Source organism: Pseudophryne corroboree, unplaced genomic scaffold (genome assembly GCF_028390025.1).
Source record: "Pseudophryne corroboree isolate aPseCor3 unplaced genomic scaffold, aPseCor3.hap2 scaffold_739, whole genome shotgun sequence".
NCBI lineage: Eukaryota > Metazoa > Chordata > Amphibia > Anura > Myobatrachidae > Pseudophryne > Pseudophryne corroboree.
In genome coordinates, this window is record NW_026970319.1 from 144620 (window position 1) to 166537 (window position 21918).

A 21918-nucleotide genomic window follows, 5' to 3' on the forward strand; every position below is an offset into this window, starting at 1 on the left:
TTACGTGTAGATGAAGCACTAAAAGGAGGCTTTAAAATTTTCATTCTAGTGTCTTTCGTTTGGGAGAAAAATGTAAAAGTACAATGCAGCTTTTCCTTGCCGATATCTCTCTTTTGCAAAGAGATAGGCATTGGAAAATTCAGGGCTATAACGTGTAGATGAAGCACTAACAGGAGGCTTTAAAATTTTCATTCTAGTGTCTTTCGTTTGGGAGAAAAATGCAAAGGTACAATACAGCTTTTCCTTGCCAATATCTCTCTTTTGCAAAGAGCTAGGCATTGGAAAATGCAGGGCTATAACGTGTAGATGAAGCACTAACAGGAGGCTTTACAATTTTCATTCTAGTGTCTTTCGTTTGGGAGAAAAATGCAAAGGTACAATGCTGCTTTTCCTTGCCGATATCTCTCTTTTGCAAAGAGATAGGCATTGGAAAATGCAGGGCTATAACGTGTAGATGAAGCACTAACAGGAGGCTTTAAAATTTTCATTCTAGTGTCTTTCGTTTGGGAGAAAAATGCAAAGGTACAATACAGCTTTTCCTTGCCAATATCTCTCTTTTGCAAAGAGCTAGGCATTGGAAAATTCAGGGCTATAACGTGTAGATGAAGCACTAACAGGAGGCTTTAAAATTTTCATTCTAGTGTCTTTCGTTTGGGAGAAAAATGCAAAAGTACAATGCAGCTTTTCCTTGCCGATATCTCTCTTTTGCAAAGAGATAGGCATTGGAAAATGCAGGGCTATAACGTGTAGATGAAGCACTAACAGTAGGCTTTAAAAATTTCATTCTAGTGTCTTTCGTTTGGGAGAAAAATGCAAAAGTACAATGCAGCTTTTCCTTGCCGATATCTCTCTTTTGCAAAGAGATAGGCATTGGAAAATTCAGGGCTATAACGTGTAGATGAAGCACTAATAGGAGGCTTTAAAATTTTCATTCTAATGTCCTTCGTTTGGGAGAAAAATGCAAAGGTACAATACAGCTTTTCCTTGCCGATATCTCTCTTTTGCAAAGAGATAGGCATTGGAAAATTCAGGGCTATAACATGTAGATGAAGCACTAACAGGAGGCTTTAAAATTTTCATTCTAGTGTCTTTCGTTTGGGAGAAAAATGCAAAGGTACAATACAGCTTTTCCTTGCCGATATCTCTCTTTTGCAAAGAGATAGGCATTGGAAAATTCAGGGCTATAACGTGTAGATGAAGCACTAACAGGAGGCTTTAAAATTTTCATTCTAGTGTCCTTCGTTTGGGAGAAAAATGCAAAGGTACAATACAGCTTTTCCTTGCCGATATCTCTCTTTTGCAAAGAGATAGGCATTGGACAAATTCAGGGCTATAACGTGTAGATGAAGCACTAACAGGAGGCTTTAAAATTTTCATTCTAGTGTCTTTCGTTTGGGAGAAAAATGCAAAGGTACAATACAGCTTTTCCTTGCCAATATCTCTCTTTTGCAAAGAGCTAGGCATTGGAAAATTCAGGGCTATAACGTGTAGATGAAGCACTAACAGGAGGCTTTAAAATTTTCATTCTAGTGTCTTTCGTTTGGGAGAAAAATGCAAAGGTACAATACAGCTTTTCCTTGCCAATATCTCTCTTTTGCAAAGAGCTAGGCATTGGAAAATTCAGGGCTATAACGTGTAGATGAAGCACTAACAGGAGGCTTTAAAATTTTCATTCTAGTGTCTTTCGTTTGGGAGAAAAATGCAAAAGTACAATGCAGCTTTTCCTTGCCGATATCTCTCTTTTGCAAAGAGATAGGCATTGGAAAATGCAGGGCTATAACGTGTAGATGAAGCACTAACAGTAGGCTTTAAAAATTTCATTCTAGTGTCTTTCGTTTGGGAGAAAAATGCAAAAGTACAATGCAGCTTTTCCTTGCCGATATCTCTCTTTCGCAAAGAGATAGGCATTGGAAAATTCAGGGCTATACCGTGTAGATGAAGCACTAACAGGAGGCTTTTACATTTTCATTCTAGTGTCCTTCGTTTGGGAGAAAAATGCAAAGGTACAATACAGCTTTTCCTTGCCGATATCTCTCTTTTGCAAAGAGCTAGGCATTGGAAAATTCAGGGCTATAACGTGTAGATGAAGCACTAACAGGAGGCTTTAAAATTTTCATTCTAGTGTCTTTCGTTTGGGAGAAAAATGCAAAGGTACAATACAGTTTTTCCTTGCCGATATCTCTCTTTTGCAAAGAGATAGGCATTGGAAAATTCAGGGCTATAACGTGTAGATGAAGCACTAACAGGAGGCTTTAAAATTTTCATTCTAGTGTCCTTCGTTTGGGAGAAAAATGCAAAGGTACAATACAGCTTTTCCTTGCCAATATCTCTCTTTTGCAAAGAGCTAGGCATTGGAAAATTCAGGGCTATACCGTGTAGATGAAGCACTAACAGGAGGCTTTTACATTTTCATTCTAGTGTCCTTCGTTTGGGAGAAAAATGCAAAGGTACAATACAGCTTTTCCTTGCCGATATCTCTCTTTTGCAAAGAGATAGGCATTGGAAAATTCAGGGCTATAACGTGTAGATGAAGCACTAACAGGAGGCTTTAAAATTTTCATTCTAGTGTCCTTCGTTTGGGAGAAAAATGCAAAGGTACAATACAGCTTTTCCTTGCCGATATCTCTCTTTTGCAAAGAGATAGGCATTGGAAAATTCAGGGCTATAACGTGTAGATGAAGCACTAACAGGAGGCTTTAAAATTTTCATTCTAGTGTCTTTCGTTTGGGAGAAAAATGCAAAGGTACAATACAGCTTTTCCTTGCCGATATCTCTCTTTTGCAAAGAGCTAGGCATTGGAAAATTCAGGGCTATAACGTGTAGATGAAGCACTAATAGGAGGCTTTAAAATTTTCATTCTAATGTCCTTCGTTTGGGAGAAAAATGCAAAGGTACAATACAGCTTTTCCTTGTCGATATCTCTCTTTTGCAAAGAGATAGGCATTGGAAAATTCAGGGCTATAACGTGTATATGAAGCACTAACAGGAGGCTTTAAAATTTTCATTCTAGTGTCTTTCGTTTGGGAGAAAAATGCAAAGGTACAATACAGCTTTTCCTTGCCGATATCTCTCTTTTGCAAAGAGCTAGGCATTGGAAAATTCAGGGCTATAACGTGTAGATGAAGCACTAACAGGAGGCTTTAAAATTTTCATTCTAGTGTCTTTCGTTTGGGAGAAAAATGCAAAGGTACAATACAGCTTTTCCTTGCCAATATCTCTCTTTTGCAAAGAGCTAGGCATTGGAAAATTCAGGGCTATAACGTGTAGATGAAGCACTAACAGGAGGCTTTAAAATTTTCATTCTAGTGTCTTTCGTTTGGGAGAAAAATGCAAAGGTACAATACAGCTTTTCCTTGCCGATATCTCTCTTTTGCAAAGAGATAGGCATTGGAAAATTCAGGGCTATAACGTGTAGATGAAGCACTAACAGGAGGCTTTAAAATTTTCATTCTAGTGTCTTTCGTTTGGGAGAAAAATCAGCTTGAATGCTTCAGGGGCTGGGGCATAGCCAACATGAGCCCCACACCGAAGGAGGGTGGAGGTGTTTAATGCAAACTAGGGGTCAGACAAGCGCCGCAAAAGGCCACCATGCCCTGCACGCCCCTTTTCTGTTTTCATATGCAGACGAGGGTTGAAGCCAACTTTGACCCACTGCTTGGATGACATCACCATATGCAAATCCATCTGCGGCAGGCCTTCCCCCAGGAATGCTTGCACTAGTTGTTGCATTTGGTTTGTTGTTTGGGGGTGCTTCAGTATTAGGCAGCCTTCTGCCCTCCCATGTTCATCTGAAAATATGTGTTCTCCCTGCAGTTGTTGTCCCCAGATGAGAGTTCCCTTGTGCTGCCTCAGTTGAATCTCCTTAACTTGACAGAGATGTGCCTGAGCAGCGGCCCTCCCCAGCTCTATCCCAAATCATACTTATTTTGCATAGGAGATACCATGGTCATAAGGATTATTCTCCCAGGGTGAGGTTCATTCATTGCATTCTGGGTATGCTGACCCCTGTGATTTCCCCAAATGTGGGAAACTCGACTGCTTTATTTGTGGTAGTGGGGGACTGTGTTTGTGTTTTCTTCTGGTCAGCTCTGGTAAAAGTCAGATTTCTTTGTTTCAGAGCCTTGTTCTTCTTTTGAGAGTTCCCTTGTGCTAGTTCTTCAGAACGAACAAATCTTTTGCCTTTTACTAAAGATTTCCGTGGAGAGGAGCAAAACTGAGTTTTATCTCAATTTTTGCATGCCCCGTCTTATTGGGGTTTCTTTTATCAGTTTAAAGATAGAACGAGTGTGCTTTAATGTAAGCTCATTTGCGTAGAAATGACAGTAAATGTTTGTTTCTTTTCAAACAGAACTTTCTTGACTATACTAATTGCTTGAAAGATCTGGGAGCACATGGAAAAGAGTACAAACCATGTTTATAGCAAGGGGAAGCCTGGTGAGAAATCTGCTTTCTTTCTTTCAAATTGGGTGCTCACTTTGAGCTGAATGAGGACTGCTGGCATGGCACTCAGGCGACAGGTAGAATCTTGGTCATGCTGTGGTTTCTCTTCAGAACGAACAAATCTTTCGCCTTTTACTAAAGATTTTCGTGGAGAGGAGCAAAACTGAGTTTTATCTCAATTTTTGCATGCCCCATCTTATTGGGGTTTTATTTTATTGGTTTAAAGATAGAACGAGTGTGCTTTAATGTAAGCTCATTTGCATAGAAATGACAGTAAATGTTTGTTTCTTTTCAAACAGAACTTTCTTGACCACACTAATTGTTTGAAAGATCTGGGAGCACATGGAAAAGAGTACAAACCATGTTTATAGCAAGGGGAAGCCTGGTGAGAAATCTGCTTTCTTTCATTCAAATTGGGTGCTCACTTTGAGCTGAATGAGAACTGCTGGCATGGCACTCAGGCGACAGGTGGAATCTTGGTCATGCTCTGGTTTCTCTTCAGAACTAACAAATATTTCGCCTTTTATTAAAGATTTCCGTGGAGAGGAGCAAAACTGAGTTTTATCTCAATTTTTGCATGCCCCATATTATTGGGGTTTCTTTTATCAGTTTAAAGACAGAACGAGTGTGCTTTCTTGTTAGCTTTAATGTAAGTTTATTTGCATAACAATGACAGTAAATGTTTGTTTCTTTTCAAACAGAACTTTCTTGACCATGCTACTTGCTTGAAAGATCTGGGAGCACATGGAAAACAGTACAAACCATGCAGTATCACAAGAGCCTTTATTTGATCTTTCATGAAGATAGAGCAGAATTGAGGACACGTCAACAATTTCTGCCGAAGGTGGTTCATCTTTCCACATGGTGCCTTTGGCCACTGACACCTTCGTTGAGTCAAAGTCTCTGGCTGTGGTCAGAACTTTGAAAATTTATGTCACCAGAACGGTTCAGATTAGGAAAACAGAGGCTCTGTTTGTCCTGTATGCTCCCAACATGATTGGGTGTCCTGCTTCCATGCAGACCATTATGCGCTGGATCTGTGGTAAAATTCAGCATGCTCATTCCACGGCAGGATTGCCGTTACTGAATTAGGTGAAGACCCATTCTACTAGAAAGGTGGGTTCATCCTGGGCAGCTGGTCGGGGAGTCTCGGCATTGCAACTTTGCCGAGCAGCTATTTAGTAAACACTTTTGCTAAGTTTTACAAGTTTGATACCTTGGCTGATGATAACCTCAAGTTGGGTCATTCGGTGCTGCAGAGTCGTACGCACTCTCCCACCCGTTCAAGAGCTTTGGTATAACCCCATGGTTCTTAATGTGACCCCAGCATCCTCTAGGTCGTATGAGAAAATAGGATTTTAATACCTACCGGTAAATCCTTTTCTCTTAGTACGTAGAGGATGCTGGGCACCCGTCCCAGTCCATACTGTGTCTGCAGTTATTACTTGTGGTTATACACATGTTGTGTTACGGTTCTGGTCAGCTTTTTGCTGCAATTGTTCATGCCGTTGGCTTGTGTTCTGTTGAATGCCACGTTCTGCGGCATGCTTAAGGTGTGAGCTGGTAAGATGCTCACCTTAGTTTAACAATAAATCCTTTCCTCGAAATGTCCGTCTCCCTGGGCACAGTTCCTATAACTGGAGTCTGGAGGAGGGGCATAGAGGGAGGAGCCAGTTCACACCCTTTGAAAGTCTTAAAGTGCCCATGTCTCTTGCGGATCCCGTCTATACCCCATGGTTCTTAATGTGACCCCAGCATCCTCTACGGACTAAGAGAAAAGGATGCCCTTGTGTACTATCCTGACTTCTCCTCCCGTCTGCTTACTTTGTGCCTTCCAACGCACAATGCGAACTACAGGTGGTGCTGCAGGGCCCACACCCTTTTACTTGCCTTACAGAGCAGCTCTGGAGCTGTTACAGTGCCCAGCTGCTGCAAGAAATCAGCATGAATGCTTCAGGGGATGGGGCATGGCCAACATGAGCCCCACACCAAAGGAGGGTGGGGGTGTTTAATGCGAACTAGGGGTCATCCAAGCACTGCAAAAGGCCGCCATGCCCTGCATGCCCCTTTTCTCTTTTTATATGCAGATGAGGGTTCCAGCCAACTTTGGCCCACTGCTTGGATGACATCACCGTATGCAAATCCGTCTGCTGCAGACCTTCCCCCAGGAATGCTGTTACTAGTTGTTGGATATGGTTTGATATTTGATGGTGCTTCAGTATTAGGCAGCCTTCCGCCATCCCATGTTCATCTGAAAAGATGTGGTCTCCCTGCAGTTGTTGTCCCCAGACGAGAGTTCCCTTGTGCTTCCTCAGTTGAATCTCCTTAACTTGACGGGGGAGGGGCTGCCCGAGCTGCCACCCTCCCCAGCCCTATCCCAACTCATACTTATTTTACATATTAGATCTCTTGATCATGAAGATTGTTCTCACAGGGTGAGGTTCATCCATTATATTTTAAAATAGGAAGGTACAAATTACATATTTGAATTGCATCTATGTGCTGGATTCAAATGTCCCCCCCCCTTCCTTTCTCAATTGTGCCCGTCAGCAGCTATTCTAAGGTTGCTGCCAATGGGTGTGACACATTAATTTCTTCTGTGGGGTACACTGGACTCCACAAGGATTCACATTGGGGTGTAGAGTAGGATCTTGATCTGAGGCACCAACCGGCTCAAAGCTTTTGACTGTTCCCAAGAAGCTCAGTGCATTCTCCTCTATAACCCCGCTTCCATGAACAGGGAGCTCAGTTTGTAGTTGGTGCCTTCAGTAGCAGGCCAATTAACAGGGGCCTGCCTCAGGCAGCCTATTCTTAGCTATTAATTTTGACAAGAAAAGAAGAACTTGTTTTATGAGAATCTACAAGGGCTGCAGCAGGCTAGGTCTAATAGACATCTTTACTGCAGCTTCATCACTCCCAGCGGCGCTATATACTCCCGTGCCCTGGTTGCTGGGTCACTGCAGCGGAGGCTCCGGTTTCATCCTAAGGTCAGTCACACACACACCACCCTTCCGGATCACGAGGCCGCTGATGAAGGGGAGCGAGGCCGTAGGGGGTGGGCCGTGTGCGCACTGCGGTGGACACTGATTACTGGGCAGCCGCTCCACTAGCCACCAGGTACAGTTAAGGAGCACAGGTCTGGGGGTTTTTCTCCTATATTAACCCAATTTTGTACTGCCCGCAGCGCATTGTGATAGGTAATAGGGCCTGATTCAGGTTGGATTGCAATCACAATAAGCGATCCAACTGCAAAAATTGCTAAGAGCATACGCATGTGCCTGCATTTTCTGCGGCACCCCGCAGAGAATGTGATCGCCTCTGCCTGTCAATCGGGGTGGGGAAGGGGGGGAGAGGTGGGTCAGCAACACTCCATTTCCAAGTCAGGGATGGAGCGGTGCGGGGGCAAGGCTTCAAAATGGGGTCTGCAACGGAGGAGACACAGGGGGCGTGGTCACAGCGGCTGTATGACATCACATTCAGCCGCTGTGATCACAAAAATGGTGGCGGCTTCCTGCGCGCACATACAGTCTGCACCAGCAGGAGCCTACACCATTTTTTATGATCACGCTGAACTGCAGTGCGACTGCAATTACAGCATGGTCAAGAAGGGAGGCGTCATGCTGGGTGGCCATGCCCTGTCACTGTGCAGGAGCCAGCACCGCTCACACACTAGTCCCCGGGTGCAGCCCCCAACCCCCGGGACACCCGGAGCAACAAAATGTAGATTCAGGCCACCAGGCCACGCCCCTACCTATGAAACCATGCCTCCTTTTTACCATTGCGCTGCTTATCTGCGCGCACTGCATTACAATCTCCCTCGCCACCTCTCTGTGTGTCACCAGTGATAGTGACACCTCTGCCATGCTTGTAGCAGCTGGTCCTAAGATCTACGCCTCAAACCCTGAGTGTTTGCCCTTGTGACTTGTTAATCATCATAGCGAAGCAGATGCTTACAGAAAACTGCAGGGGCTTAGATTGAAAATAAAAAAATTGATGGGTATAAGGTAGAGAGGAGCGGGTTCGGTTCTCCGAGAACCGAATTCCCCACGAACTCCACGTGGTTTACACTGGTCCGAGGCAGGCTCGGTTGTTCCCGCCTGACTCGGAAAACCTGAACAAGGGAAAATGTCATCATCCCGCTGTCGGATTCTCGCGAGATTCGGATTCCATATAAAGAGCTGCGCGTTGCTGCCATTTTTACTCGTGCATTGAAGAGAGAGCGGAGAGGACGTGGCTATGTTCTCTCAGTGGAAATCTCAATATCAGTGCTCAGTATCAGTGGTTACTTATTGCTGCTCAGTAATACTAGTAGTGTGTCTCTCCTGCTCAGTGTCAGTTCTCAGTAGTATCCTCATCAGTGCTCAGTATCACTGCTCATTGTCTTGTGCTGCATTGTGGTGCTCAGCATACTACAGTACATTACTAATAGTCCAGTGCTGCATCTTGCTGCTCAGTGTCAGTTCTAGTATCCTCATCAGTGCTCACTATCACTGCTCATTGCATTGTGGTGTTCTGTATACTACAATAACATAGTAATATAGTAACATAGTTTTTGAGGTTGAATAGAGGCAAATTGCCCATCGTGTTCAACCTGTTTTAAGTTGTGATGATTCTACATACTTGCTGAATAATGTTTTATGACTAGTTAGCTACTATAACTCATGTTACCCCCGGATTAACCGTGTTGATATTTTAAGTATTATAACCTTGGATAGCTTTTTCATTCAGAAATGTATCCATTCCTTTTTTAAATCCAATTACAGAGTCCGCCATTACCACCTTCCCTGGCAGGGAATTCCACATCCTGATTGCCCTAACAGTGAAGAAACCTTTCCTCCATTGCGTTCTGAACTTTCCTCCAGTCGCAGCGAGTGACCACGTGTTCTTTTAATAAATAATTCCTCTGATAACTCTTTGTTATGTATCTTTACATATTTGAAGATATTAATAATATCTCCTCTTAGGCACCTCTTTTCTAGTGTATAAATATTCAGCCTAGTAAGTCTTTCCTTATAGTCCAGTACTTTTAGGCCTTTAATCAATTTAGTCTTCAGGATCTCTTACACTTCCATGAGCAGCAGAGTAGTGCAATGGAAGCATGCTGGGCCCATAACCCAGAGGTCGATTGATCGAAACTATCCTCTGCTATGTGCATTTTTTTTTTTATAATTAAAGTAATCAAAAACTGGGATTGATATTTTGGCTCTTTTATTTTTACTTAAAGTACAATAACTTTTATCATTTTAATTTGTTTTAATAGTATATTGACAGCATTGTTTTCTTTAAAAAATCCACTTAATTTTCTTTACCCTATTACTGAAATGGTAATTGACAAAAACAAACTACATTGTCACCAGAAGAGCAATGCAAAATGTACAAGTGATATATGAAAATCATCTTCCATCTTGAATTTCAATGATGCATTGGGACAACAATTTGTGAGAAACATCTTCACCCACAAAGAAAGATTTTCTTAATTCCTTACCTGTGTGCTGATTAGATATCACCTTGTTTTCACATTAAACAGACTTCCCCGTGAGGAAGCAGCAAGGATGCAGTGACGTTTCCTGGTGTCAACCTGTATTATTTCAGTAGACATTGAAATGAGGATGCATCTTTGATGCCTTTCCAATGAAGCAAGTTTATTTCAGTAATAGGTGAAAAACCATTCCTACAAAGGTGTTAATCAGAGACTTGGCTTTGTGGACACTTTTCAGAGAGCAAATTTGTTAGCATAAACATAAAATCAGAAAATGAAGAGCTGTTTAATCACTCAATTGGACTTTTCTGCCAGCATATTTTTTTTCTCTGCAACCCACTGCTAAATTGTGCTTCCTAGCTGTTTTTTTATAAAATCACTTAATCAAATCTAACTCTGATTACATCAGAGAAGGCCAGGTACCCTACACCATAAGGGGGGTTTTTGAAATTTTGACTTGTCTACTTAAAGATCACCAAAATCTGATTACAAGGTCAATTACATCCCTGGGTGGGATTGAACCACCAACCTTTTGGTTAATAGCCAAACATGCTAACCGATTGCGCCACAGAGACACCTTGCAAAAGTCAATACTGACAAAGGCTAATAATCATTCATCTAGAACGTTTCCTAGAAAAACTTTAAAAAGTCAATAATCTGGAGAATTTTTGTAAGAAACACATTGGTACTTTCCCATGATGAGTGAGTGCTTCAGGATTTCTTGCACTTACATGGGCTATTAACCAAAAGGTTGGTGGTTCAATCCCACCCAGGGATGTAATTGACCTTGTCATCAGATTTTGGTGATCTTTAAGTAGACAAGTCAAAATTTCAAACCCCCTCTTATGGTGTAGGGTACCTGGCCTTCTCTGACGTAATCAGAGTTAGATTTAATTAAGTGATTTTATAAAAAACAGCTAGGAAGCACAATTTAGCAGTGGGTTGCAGAGAAAAAAATAACATTTTAAACCTACCGGTAATTTTTTTTTCTCGTAGTCCGTAGAGGATGATGGGGACTCCGTAAGGACCATGGGGGATAGACGGGCTCCGCAGCAGACATGGGCACTTTAAGAAAGACTTTAGATCTGGGTGTGCACTGGCTCCTCCCTCTATGCCCCTCCTCCATACCTCAGTTAGAGAAACTGTGCCCAGAGGAGACAGACAGTTCGAGGAAAGGATTTTTGTTAATCCAAGGTCAAGATTCATACCAGCCACACCAATCACACCGTATAACTTGTGATATACTACCCAGTTAACAGTATGAATCAAATCTAACTCTGATTACATCAGAGAAGGCCAGGTACCCTACACCATAACAGGGGTTTTCGAAATTTTGACTTGTCTACTTAAAGATCAACAAAATCTGATTACAAGTTCAATTACGTCCCTGGGTGGGATTGAACCACCAACCTTTTGGTTAATAGCCGTACACACTAACTGATTGCGCCACAGCGAAACTTTGCAAAAGTACATACTGACAAAGGCTAATAAGCATTCATCTAGAACGATTCCTAGAAAAACTTTAAAAAGTCAATAATAAGGAGAGTTTTTGTAAGATGTTTCTTCCAGCAACCAATGAAGAAACACATTGGTACTTTCGCATGATGAGTGAGTGCTTCAGGATCTCTTGCACTTACATGTGCAGCAGAGTACTGTAATGGAAGCATGCTGGGTCCATAACCCAGAGGTAGGCAGATTGAAACTATCCTCTGCTATATGACTTGTCTACTTAAATATTACCAAAATTTGATGACAAGGTCAATTACGTCCCTGGATGGGATTGAACCACCAACCTTTTGATTAATAGCTGAACACACTAACCGATTGCGCCACAGAGACACTTTGCAAAAAGTACATACTGACAAAGACTAATAAGCATTCATCTAGAACGTTTCCTAGAAAAACTTTAAAAAGTCAATAATCTGGAGAGTTTTTGTAAGATGTTTCTTCCAGCAACCAATGAAGAAACACATTGGTACTTTCCCATGATGAGTGAGTGCTTCAGGATCTCTTGCACTTACATGTGCAGCAGAGTACTGCAATGGAAGCATGCTGGGCCCATAACCCAGAGGTAGGCAGATTGAAACTATCCTTTGCTATATGCATTTTTTTTTTGTTCATTAAAGTAATCCAAAACTGGGATTGATATTTTAGCTTTTATTTTTACTTAAAGTACAATAACTTTTACCATTTTAATTTGTTTTAATAGTATATTGACAGTGTTGTTTTCTTTCAAAAATCCAATTAATTTTCTTTACCCGATTATTAAAATGGTAATTGACAAAAACAAACTACATTGTCACCAGAAGAGCAATACAAAATGTACAAGTGATATATTAAAATCATCTTTCCAGCTTGAATTTCAATGATGCATTGGGGCAACGATTTTGTGAGAAACATCTTCACCCTTAAATAAAGATTTTCTTTATTCCTTACCTGTGTGCTAATTAGATATCACCTTGTTTTCACATTAAACAGACTTCCACATGAGAAAGCAGCAAGGATGCAGTGGCGTTAATGTTTCCTGGTGTCAACCTGTATTATTTCAGTAGATATTGAAATGAGGATGCATCTTGCTGCCTTTCCAATGAAGCAAGTTTAATTTAGTAATAGGTGAAAAACCATCCCTACAAATATGTTAATCAGATACTTGGCTTTGTGGACACTTTTCAGAGAACAAATTAGTTAGCATAAAAATAAAGCCAGAAAATGAAGAGCTGTTTAATCACTCAATTGGATTTTTCTGCCAGCATATTTCTTTTTCTCTGCAACCCACTGCTAAATTGTGCTTCCTAGCTGTTTTTTTATAAAATCACTGATTCAAATCTAACTCTGATTACATCAGAGTAGGCCAGGTACCCTACACCATAAGAAGGGGGTTTGAAATTTTGACTTGTCTACTTAAAGATCACCAAAATCTGATAACAAGGTCAATTACATCGTTGGGTGGGATTGAACCACCAACCCTTTGATTAATAACCAAACACACTAACCGATTGCGCCACAGAGACACTTTACAAACATACATACTGACAAAGGCTAATAAGCATTCATCTAGAACGTTTCCTAGAAAAACTTTAAAAAGTCAATAATCTGGAGAGTTTTTGTAAGATGTTTCTTCCATCAACCAACGAAGAAACACATTGGTACTTTCCCATGATGAGTGAGTGCTTCAGGATCTCTTGCACTTACATGTGCAGCAGAGTACTGCAATGGAAACATGCTGGGCCCATAACCCAGAGGTAGGCAGATTGAAACTATCCTCTGCTATATGCATTTTTTTTTGTTAAAGTAATCCAAAACTGGGATTGATATTTTTGCTCTTTTATTTTTACTTAAAGTACAATAACTTTTACCATTTTAATTTGTTTTAATAGTATATTGACAGTATTGTTTTCTTTCAAAAATCCACTTAATTTTCTTTACCCTATTATTAAAATGGTAATTGACAAAAACAAACTACATTGTCACCAGAAGAGCAATACAAAATGTACAAGTGATATATTAAAATCATCTTTCCAGCTTGAATTTCAATGATGCATTGGGGCAACGATTTTGTGAGAAACACCTTCACCCTTAAATAAAGATTTTCTTAATTCCTTACCTGTGTGCTAATTAGATATCACCTTGTTTTCACATTAAACAGACTTCCACATGCGAAAGCAGCAAGGATGCAGTGGCGTTTATGTTTCCTGGTGTCAACCTGTATTATTTCAGTAGACATTGAAATGAGGATGCATCTTGCTGCCTTTCCAATGAAGCAAGTTTAATTCAGTAATAGGTGAAAAACCATTCCTACAAAGGTGTTAATCAGAGACTTGGCTTTGTGGACACTTTTCAGAGAGCAAATTTGTTAGCATAAACATAAAATCAGAAAATGAAGAGCTGTTTAAACAGCTACTGCCTGAGGGTCTCTTGACCTGGTGCAATACCTCTGTAGCTTTTTGTTGAGGCGGGACGCCATCATGTCTATCTGGAACAGTCCCCACCGACTTGCAATCTGTGCGAAGACTTCCTGATGGAGTCCCCACTCTCCTGGATGTAGGTCGTGTCTGCTGAGGAAGTCTGCTTCCCAGTTGTCCACTCCCGGAATGAACACTGCTGACAGTGCGCTTACATGATTCTCCGCCCAGCGAAGAATTCTGGTGGCTTCCGCCATCGCCACTCTGCTCCTTGTGCCGCCTTGGCGGTTTACATGAACTACTGCGGTGACGTTGTCTGACTGGATCAGAACTGGTTGGTCGCGAAGTAAGGTCTCCGCTTGACATAGGGCGTTGTATATGGCCCTTAGCTCCAGGATGTTGATGTGAAGACAAGTCTCCTGACTTGACCAAAGACCTTGGAAATTTCTTCCCTGTGTGGCTGCTCCCCAACCTCGGAGGCTCGCGTTCGTGGTCACCAGGATCCAGTCCTGAATGCCGAACCTGCGGCCCTCTAGAAGGTGAGCACTCTGCAGCCACCACAGGAGAGATACCCTGGCCCTAGGGGACAGGGTGATCAACTGATGAATCTGTAGATGTGACCCGGACCACTTGTCCAGTAGGTCCCATTGCAAGATCCTCGCATGGAACCTGCCGAAGGGAATGGCCTCGTATGATGCCACCATCATTCCCAGGACTCGAGTGCAGTGATGCACTGACACCTGTTTTGGTTTCAATAGGTTCCTGACCAGAGTCATGAGTTCCTGGGCCTTTTCTATCGGAAGATAAACCCTTTTCTGGTCCGTATCCAGAATAATGCCCAAGCAAAGTCAGACGAGTCGTAGGAACCAACTGCGACTTCGGGATATTGAGAATCCAGCCGTTTTGCTGTAACACCTTCAATGAAAGTTATACGCTGTTCAGCAACTGCTCTCTTGATCTCGCTTTTATGAGGAGATCGTTCAAGTACGGGATAATTGTGACACCTTGCTTTCGCAGGAGCACCATAATTTCCGTCATTACCTTGGTGAAAATTCTCGGAGAAAATTCTGGAGAGACCAAACGGCAACGTCTGAAATTGGTAATGACAATACTGTACCGCAAATCTTAGGTACGCCTGATGAGGTGGATAAATGAGTACATGAAGGTATGCATCCTTTATGTCCAGAGATATCATAAAATCCCCCCCTTCTAGGCTGGCGATGACCGCTCTTAGCGATTCCATCTTGAACTTGAACCTTTTCAAGTATAGGTTCAGGGATTTTAAATTTAATATGGGTCTGACCAAACCGTCCGGTTTTGGGACTACAAACAGGGTCGAATAATTTCCCTTTCCTTGTTGAAGCAGGGGAACCTTGACCACCACCTGTTGAAGATACAATTTGTGAATTGCATTTAACACTATCTCCCTTTCCTGGGGAGAAGATGGTAGGGCCGATTTGAAAAACCGGCGAGGAGGCACCTCTTCGAATTTCAGCTTGTAACCCTGAGAAACAATTTCTATTGCCTAGGGATCCACCTGCGAATGAACCCAGATGTGGCTGAAAACACGAAGACGTGCCCCCAACTGGGCGGACTCCTTTAGCGGAGCCCCAGCGTCATGCGGTGGATTTTGTAGAGGCCGGGGAGGACTTCTGTTCCTGGGAACTAGCTGTGTTGTGCAGCTTCTTCCCTCTGCCCTTACCTCTGGCAAGAAAGGACGCACCTCGTACTTTCTTGTTTCTCTGTGATCGAAAGGACTGCATTTGATAATGTGGTGCTTTCTTAGGCTGTGAGGGAATATAAGGCAAAAAATTTGATTTACCAGCTGTAGCTGTGGAGACAAGGTCCGAGAGACCTTCCCCAAACAATTCCTCACACCTGTAAGGTAAAACCTCCATATGCCTTTTTGAGTCGGCATCACCTGTCCATTGCCGGGTCCATAGGACTCGTCTAGCAGAAATCGACATAGCGTTTATTCTAGAACCCAGTAGACTAATGTCACTTTGAGCATCTCTCATATATAGGACAGCATCTTTTATATGCCCTATGGTCAATAACATAGCATCCTTATCTAGGGTCTCAATCTCTGCTGATAAGGTATCTGTCCATGCTGCCACCGCGCTACAACCTCGGCCGACGCAATTGCCGGTCTGAGTAAGGTACCAGAATGTGTGTAAATGGACTTTAGGGTAACCTCCTGCTTGCGGTCAGCAGGGTCCCTGATGGTAGCCGTATCCTGGGATGGCAGCGCTACCTTTTTGGATAAGCGTGTCAATGCTTTATCCACCCTAGGGGAGGATTCCCACCGTATCCTGTCCATTGGCGGGAAAGGATACGCCATAAGAATCCTTTTGGGAATCTGCAGCTTTTTGTCTGGAGATTCCCAAGCTTTTTCACATAATTCGTTCAACTCATGTGAGGGGGGAAAGGTTATCTCAGGTTTCTTTCCCTTATACATGTGTACCCTCGTGTCAGGGACAGGGGACTCTGTGATGTGTAAAACATCTTTTATTGCAATAATCATATATCGAATACATTTAGCCAATTTTGGTTGTAACTTTGCATCATCGTAGTCGACACTGGAGTCAGAATCTGTGTCGGTATCTGTGTCAACTATTTGGGATAGTGGGCGCTTTTGAGACCCCGAAGGTCCCTGCGACATAGGGACAGGCATGGGTTGACTCCCTGACTGTTCCCTAGCTTCAGCTTTGTCTAATCTCTTGTGTAATAAGTTTACATTAGCACTTAAAACATTCCACATATCCATCCAGTCAGGTGTCGGCGTTGTCGATGGAGACACCACATTAATTTGCTCCTGCTCCTCTCTAGGAGAGCCTTCTACCTCAGACATGTCGACACACGTGTACCGACACACCATACACTCAGGGAATCCTCTTATCTGAGGACAGTTCCCCAACAAGGCCCTTTGGAGAGACAGAGAGAGAAAGTATGCCAGCACACACCCCAGCGCTATATGACCCAGGAAAAAAACACAATCATTTTATGTTTACCCAGTAGCGCTGTATTTCCATATATATATGCGCCTAATTATGTGCCCCCTCTTCTTTAAGACCCTCTTTCTACCGTGGTATAAGCAGGGGAGAGTCCATGGAGCTTCCCCTCAGCGGTGCTGTGGAGAAAATGGCGCTGGGGAGTGCTGAGGGAGAAGCCCCACCCCCTCAGCGACGGGCTTCTGTCCCGCTCAAATAGCCCCCCCCCATAAAAAAATGGCGGGGGCTCTTATATATATATACAGTGCCTAGCTGCATATATATTTATTTTGCCAAAGAGAGGTCTATATTGCTGCCCAGGGCGTCCCCCCTGCGCCCTTCACCCTTACACTGACTGCCGTGTGTGAGGTGTATGGGAGCAATGGAGCACAGCTTTACTGCTGTGCGTTACCTCAGTGAAGATCATGAAGTCTTCCGCCGCCTCTGAAGTCTTCTTTTCTTCTCATACTCACCCGGCTTCTATCTTCCGGCTCTGCGAGGGGGACGGCGGCGCGGCTCTGGGACGGACGGCGAGGGTGAGACCTGCGTACCGATCCCTCTGGAGCTAATGCTGTACAGTAGCCTAAGAAGCAGAGCCTATCAACTCACAGAAGTAGGTGTGCATCTCTCCCCTCCGCCCCTCGATGCAGGGAGTCTGTTGCCAGCAGGCTCCCTGAAAATAAAAAAATCTAACAAATATACTTTCTGTCAGGAAACTCAGGAGAGCTCCCTGAAAAGCACCCAGTCTCCTCTGGGCACAGTAGTAAACTGAGGTCTGGAGGAGGGGCATAGAGGGAGGAGCCAGTGCACACCCAGATCTAAAGTCTTTCTTAAAGTGCCCATGTCTCCTGCGGAGCCCGTCTATCCCCCATGGTCCTTACGGAGTCCCCAGCATCCTCTAGGACGTAAGAGAAAAATTATGCTGGCAGAAAAATCCAATTGAGTGATTAAACAGCTCCAGAGCTGCTCTGTAAGGCAAGTAAAAGGGTGTGGGCCCTGCAGCACTACCTGTAGTTTGCATTGTGCATTGGAAGCCTAGTTTGCTGTCTGTTTCCACTTCTTTTTTCTTGATCCCCTCCCGTCTATACCCTTGTGCACTATCCTGACTTCTCCTCCCGTCTGCTTACTTTGTGCCTTCCAATGCACAATGCAAACTACAGGTAGTGCTGCAGGGCCCACACCCTTTTACTTGCCTTACAGAGCAGCTCTTGAGCTGTTACAGTGCCCAGCTGCTGCAAGAAATCAGCGTGAATGCTTCAGGGGCTGGGGCATGGCCAACATGAGCCCCACACCGAAGGAGGGTGGGGGTGTTTAATGCGAACTAGGGGTCTTGCACAATGCGAACTACAGGTAGTGCTGCAGGGCCCACACCCTTTTACTTGCCTTACAGAGCAGCTCTGGAGCTGTTACAGTGCCCAGCTGCTGCAAGAAATCAGCTTGAATCCTTCAGGGGCTGGGGCATAGCCAACATGAGCCCCACACCGACAGAGGGTGGAGGTGTTTAATGCGAACTAGGGGTCATCCAAGTGCCGCAAAAGGCCGCCATGCCCTGCACGCCCCTTTTCTCTTTTCATATGCAGACGAGGGTTGAAGCCAACTTTGACCCACTGCTTGGATGACATCGCCATATGCAAATCCATCTGCTGCAGGCCTTCCCCCAGGAATGCTTGCACTAGTTGTTGCATTTGGTTTGTTGTTTGGGGGTGCTTCAGTATTAGGCAGCCTTCTGCCCTCCCATGTTCATCTGAAAATATGTGTTCTCCCTGCAGTTGTTGTCCCCAGATGAGAGTTCCCTTGTGCTGCCTCAGTTGAATCTCCTTTACTTGACAGAGATGTGCCTGAGCAGCGGCCCTCCCCAGCCCTATCCCAAATCATACTTATTTTGCATAGGAGATACCATGGTCATGAAGACTGTTCTCCCAGGGTGCGGTTCATTCATTGCATTCTGGGTATGCTGACCCCTGTGATTTCCCCAAATGTGGGAAACTCGACTGCATTATTTAATGCGAACTAGGGGTCATCCAAGCACCGCAAAAGGCCGCCATGCCCTGCATACCCCTTTTCTCTTTTCATAAGCAGACGAGGTTTGAAGCCAACCTTGACCCACTGCTTGGATGACATCACTTGCTGCCTTTCCAATGAAGCAAGTTTAATTTAATAATAGGTGAAAAACCATCCCTACAAAGGTGTTAATAAGATACTTGGCTTTGTGGACACTTTTCAGAGCACAAATTTGTTAGCATAAAAATAAAGCCAGAAAATGAAGAGCTGTTTAATCACTCAATTGGATTTTTCTGCCAGCATATTTCTTTTTCTCTGCAACCCACTGCTAAATTGTGCTTCGTGGCTGTTTTTTTTATAAAATCACTTAATCAAATCTAACTCTGATTACATCAGAGAAGGCCAGGTACCCTACACCATAACAGGGGTTTTCGAAATTTTGACTTGTCTACTTAAAGATCACCAAAATCTGATAACAAGGTCAATTACGTCCCTAGGTGGGATTGAACCACCAACCTTTTGGTTAACAACTGAACACGCTAACTGTTTGTGCCTCAGAGACACTTTGCGAAAGTACATACTGACAAAGGCTAATAAGCATTCATCTAGAACGTTTCCTAGAAAAACTTTAAAAAGTCAATAATCTGGAGAGTTTTTGTAAGATGTTTCTTCCATCAACCAATGAAGAAACACATTGGTACTTTCCCATGATGAGTGAGTGCTTCAGGATCTCTTGCACTTACATGTGCAGCAGAGTACTGTAATGGAAGCATGCTGGGTCCATAACCCAGAGGTAGGCAGATTGAAACTATCCTCTGCTATATGCATTGTTTTTTGTTAATTAAAGTAATCCAAAACTGGGATTGATATTTTTGCTCTTTTATTTTTACTTAAAGTACAATAACTTTTACCATTTTAATTTGTTTTAATAGTATATTGACAGTATTGTTTTCTTTCAAAAATCCACTTAATTTTCTTTACCCTATTATTAAAATGGTAATTGACAAAAACAAACTACATTGTCACCAGAAGAGCAGTACAAAATATACAAGTGATATATTAAAATCATCTTTCCAGCTTTAATTTCAATGATGCCTTGGTGCAACAATTTTGTGAGAAACATCTTCACCCATAAAGAAAGATTTTCTTAATTCCTTACCTGTGTGCTGATTAGATATCACCTTGTTTTCACATTAAACAGACTTCCCCATGAGGAAGCAGCAAGGATGCAGTGACGTTTATGTTTCCTGGTGTCAACCTGTATTATTTCAGTAGACATTGAAATGAGGATGCATCTTGCTTCCTTTCCAATGAAGCAAGTTTAATTCAGTAATAGGTGGATAATCATTCCTACAAAGGTGTTAATCAGAGACTTGGCTTTGTGGACACTTTTCAGAGAGCAAATTTGTTAGCATAAACATAAAATCAGAAAATGAAGAGCTGTTTAATCACTCAATTGGACTTTTCTGCCAGCATAATTTTTTTTCTCTGCAACCCACTGCTAAATTGTGCTTCCTAGCTGTTTTTTATAAAATCACTTAATCAAATCTAACTCTGATTACATCAGAGAAGGCCGGGTACCCTACACCATAAGAGGGGGTTTGAAATTTTGACTTGTCTACTTAAAGATCACCAAAATCTGATAACAAGGTCAATTACGTCCCTGGGTGGGATTGAATCACCAACCTTTAGGTTAATAGCCATACACACTGACTGATTGCGCCACAGCGACACTTTGCAAAAGTACATACTGACAAAGGCTAATAAGCATTCATCTAGAACGTTTCCTAGAAAAACTTTAAAAAGTCAATAATCTGGAGAATTTTTGTAAGAAACACATTGGTACTTTCCCATGATGAGTGAGTGCTTCAGGATCTCTTGCACTTACATGGGCTATTAACCAAAAGGTTCCCACCCAGTGATGTAATTGACCTTGTGATCAGATTTTGGTGATCTTTAAGTAGACAAGTCAAAATTTCAAACCCCCTCTTATGGTGTAGGGTACCTGGCCTTCTCTGACGTAATCAGAGTTAGATTTAATTAAGGTGCGCAAGGACATAGAAGGGAGCGGTTTAAGAAAAGAGAAGTGGAAACAGACAGCAAACTAGGCTGGAGAGAGACCTGAGACAAAGAGATCTGAATTATACGAGAGCCGACCAGGGGAAACACAAATTATGCAGTCAAGTTTCCCACATTTGGGGAAATCGCAGGAGCAGCACACCCAGAGTGCAATGGGTGAGCCTTGCCCTGGGAGAAGCACCTTCATGATCATAGTATCTCACCTGGCAGGTAAGTAGGAGTTGGGCTAGTGCTGGGGAGGGTCGCTGCTCGGGTACGCCCCTGTCAAGTGAAGGAGATCCAACTGAGGCAGCACAAGGGAACTCTCGAAAGAACAACAAGGCTAGAGGAAGATCTGAGACAAAGAAATCTGACTTTTACCAGAGCTGACCAGAGGAAAGCACAAACACAGTCCCCCACTACCACCAGGAAACATTAACGCCACTGCATCCTTGCTGCTTTCTCATGTGGAAGTCTATTTAATGTGAAAACAAGGTGCTATCTAATTAGCACACAGAAAAGAAAATTAAGTGAATTTTTGAAAGAAAACAATACTGTCAATATACTATTAAAACAAATTAAAATGGTAAAAGTTATTGTACTTTAAGTAAAAATAAAAGAGCAAAAATGTCAATCCCAGTTTTGGATTACTTTAACAAAAAAAATGCATATAGCAGAGGATAGTTTCAATCTGCCTACCTCTGGGTTATGGACCCAGCATGCTTCCATTACAGTACTCTGCTGCACATGTAAGTGCAAGAGATCCTGAAGCACTCACTCATCATGGGAAAGTACCAATGTGTTTCTTCATTGGTTGATGGAAGAAACATCTTACAAAAACTCTCCACATTATTGACTTTTTAAAATGTTTCTAGGAAACGTTCTAGATGAATGCTTATTAGCCTTTTTCAGTATATGCTTTTGCAAAGTGTCGCTGTGGCGCAATCAGTTAGTGTGTAAGGCTATTAACCAAAAAGTTGGTGGTTCAATCCCACCCAGGGACGTAATTGACCTTGTTATCAGATTTTGGTGATCTTTATGTAGACAA

The 21918-nt window shown here is 42.7% G+C and overlaps 6 non-coding genes and 1 pseudogene across 6 annotated transcripts; 5 read left to right on the top strand and 2 right to left on the bottom strand.

Moving 5' to 3' along the window:
- Nucleotides 1-3917: 3917 nt before the first annotated feature.
- Nucleotides 3918-4081, top strand: LOC135040277 (U1 spliceosomal RNA). Its single transcript, XR_010234207.1, has one exon. It is a non-coding gene; the product is annotated as a U1 spliceosomal RNA (small nuclear RNA).
- Nucleotides 4082-4140: 59 nt separating this feature from the next.
- Nucleotides 4141-4257, top strand: LOC135040370 (U5 spliceosomal RNA). The gene has a single exon (XR_010234276.1). It is a non-coding gene; the product is annotated as a U5 spliceosomal RNA (small nuclear RNA).
- A 274-nt stretch (nt 4258-4531) lies between these two features.
- On the top strand, nt 4532-4647 carry LOC135040364 (U5 spliceosomal RNA). Its single transcript, XR_010234271.1, has one exon. It is a non-coding gene; the product is annotated as a U5 spliceosomal RNA (small nuclear RNA).
- A 275-nt stretch (nt 4648-4922) lies between these two features.
- LOC135040365 (U5 spliceosomal RNA) lies at nt 4923-5038 on the top strand. The gene has a single exon (XR_010234272.1). It is a non-coding gene; the product is annotated as a U5 spliceosomal RNA (small nuclear RNA).
- Nucleotides 5039-10420: 5382 nt separating this feature from the next.
- On the bottom strand, nt 10421-10494 carry TRNAN-AUU (transfer RNA asparagine (anticodon AUU)). Its single transcript has one exon. It is a non-coding gene; the product is annotated as a tRNA-Asn (tRNA).
- An 8190-nt stretch (nt 10495-18684) lies between these two features.
- LOC135040352 (U1 spliceosomal RNA) lies at nt 18685-18863 on the top strand (annotated as a pseudogene).
- A 2083-nt stretch (nt 18864-20946) lies between these two features.
- LOC135040295 (U1 spliceosomal RNA) lies at nt 20947-21109 on the bottom strand. The gene has a single exon (XR_010234224.1). It is a non-coding gene; the product is annotated as a U1 spliceosomal RNA (small nuclear RNA).
- Nucleotides 21110-21918: the final 809 nt, after the last annotated feature.